Source organism: Chlamydotis macqueenii, chromosome 21 (genome assembly GCF_036417535.1).
Source record: "Chlamydotis macqueenii isolate bChlMac1 chromosome 21, bChlMac1.mat, whole genome shotgun sequence".
NCBI classification, from domain to species: Eukaryota; Metazoa; Chordata; class Aves; order Otidiformes; family Otididae; genus Chlamydotis; species Chlamydotis macqueenii.
In genome coordinates, this window is record NC_141576.1 from 4,436,365 (window position 1) to 4,438,608 (window position 2,244).

The following is a 2,244-nucleotide window of genomic DNA, read 5'->3' on the forward strand; positions in this document are numbered from 1 at the left end:
TGCAAGAGCACTTGCAAGGGCTGTGCAAGCCATCAGCTTCTACAGACAAGTGAAGTCAGGAGGTGCGGGACTGGCTTTGCCTTCTCTTCACTGATGGACAATGACCCACCAACTGAGAGCGCTTTTCTACACAGCACCCATTCACAGCAGCCTTTGGATCCACGTCCTCTTACCCTCCCCTTGCACACTCCACTGGCAACACCAGTCACCCCTCTGGTCACAGCCAAATCCCACTACTCTCCCTCCCAGATTCCTGGAATGCCGAATACTTGCTGCATAAATCAGGTTGTGGGAGGCCAAGAACGACTGCATACTGAGGGTGTCTATCACAAAGGGCATACGTGCAACAATTCTAGTGCAGCCACAGGTTGGAGATCACAGAGCGTTTTATTCAGCTTTACAGAACGCTTTCTCCTGCTGACGTGGCTAAGGACAAGCAGCCCTACCGGGGCCCGAGGTTGTCTATCAATAACAGAACGATGTGACATGCTTAGGGCACCCCTGTGTACGTATCTATGTTGTAAGGAACACATGTTCCTCCTCTCCAAGAGGATTTATAACAGGGGTCTTGGGCAGGCATAGCACACGCGTAAGGGTACACTGTCAGTTCAAGAGTGATAGATGGCTCGGCGCTTGGCATGTCTCTGGCGATTATTCTGTGTTGGCGAGTCACTGATCATTTCAAAATGATGCTTATGTCTACAGGGTAACATCCAACACGTCCATAGTTGACACTGTGTTCCAAATGTCCACCCTGAATTCTTACGATCTGCTGGAGGAGCGTGACTAGTGCTCTGTTTCGCTGGTCAGAAGCAAAGAGCAGCCTTTCCCCCCACGGCACAGCTAAAAATCTCCCTGGCCACCGGCGTCTAACAAAAGCACGCCATCCTCATCAAGTGCAGCAGGATGCCCACCCCACGGTAGGTGAGGAAGCCCATGTGCTGCAGAACATCCCCCAGACCACTATCAAACTGCAGTACTGCTCACACACAGAACCCCAGCCCACCTGCCGCTATCTCACTGAGCACCTACGTTTGGAAACTCCTCACTCCGCCCCACCTAGGAAAAGAGTGAGCCTGTTAAAAAGGTTAACACTTTATAGCTGCAGTCGTGTTACGGCTGTAATAAGCATATGTAAACCAAAAACTGAATGTAAACAAAATAGTGGAATGCTTTACCACTCATCAGATCTGTCCTTGAAAAAAATTCAGAGACAGGAACGCCACCACCACAGAATTCCTTCAGAACAAAGATGTAGAGACCGCAGTAGCAACCTCTCAGCCGTATCACAAAATTACACTAATAGACAAAAAAAGAGAATCGTTATGTTAGCAAAAGCAATCATTTTGCTCTGTGTATATGCTCCTGGTTATTGGACACAAATCCTGGGCTTTTCCCCGATTCTCCCCCTACCAGATTCACGTATCCCATACTGTTTGCCATCATCACTCTGTTTCCTAGCTCGCTCCCAGTTTGCACTCTCCAGTTCAAAGCTGCAGACCAGGCTAGAAAAAAAAATATCTAGTTCCTTTTAAAATCAAGGATTGAGATCGTGACTGGAAGCAGATATTTGGGGGCGGTGGCAGGTAAGAAAAAAAAAAAAAAAAAAAAAAAAAAAAAGAGTAAGCAGGTGGTTACTTGGCTGCAGAAAGACCCATAAATAAGGAGGAGTTAGAGCCACCAGGTTCAGACCCAGATCAGCTGAGAGGGTGCCTGAAATCAGGGCTTCCGATTCACTGCATTCAGCAGAAAAGCCAGCTGTCCCTTCAGGACCCAGGGACCCAAAATCCTGGGAAATTTATTTTAAGTCCTTGGGGCAGGCAAATTTCTATCTCTGGAGAGAAAAACCCTGAAAAAAACCACACAATAGCAATCTTCTTAGGCTTTCACCAAGCCCCCGAATTGTCTTGCAGCTTCTGGTGCGTTAGAGGACAGCTCCCAGTGCTCCAACAAGCACATCTTCACTCTGCCTGTGATCAGCAGTTTAAGATCTTTATCACTCCTTTTTCACTTCCCAAGAGAACTCCCTTTACCACGACCTATTCCAAATTTGTTTTGCTGCCATCAACACCTGCCAAGGTCATGCTTTCTGCACAGGGAGGACTTGTCAAAATACTGTCTCCGTGATGCCTCTTGGAGGACCCACACCTGGTGACACCTCCACGCCCTCCCCAATTTCTCAGTCACATCCCTCACTGGGATAGGTGGCTGAATACCAGCTCTCACGCAAAAGATGAAGCCAAA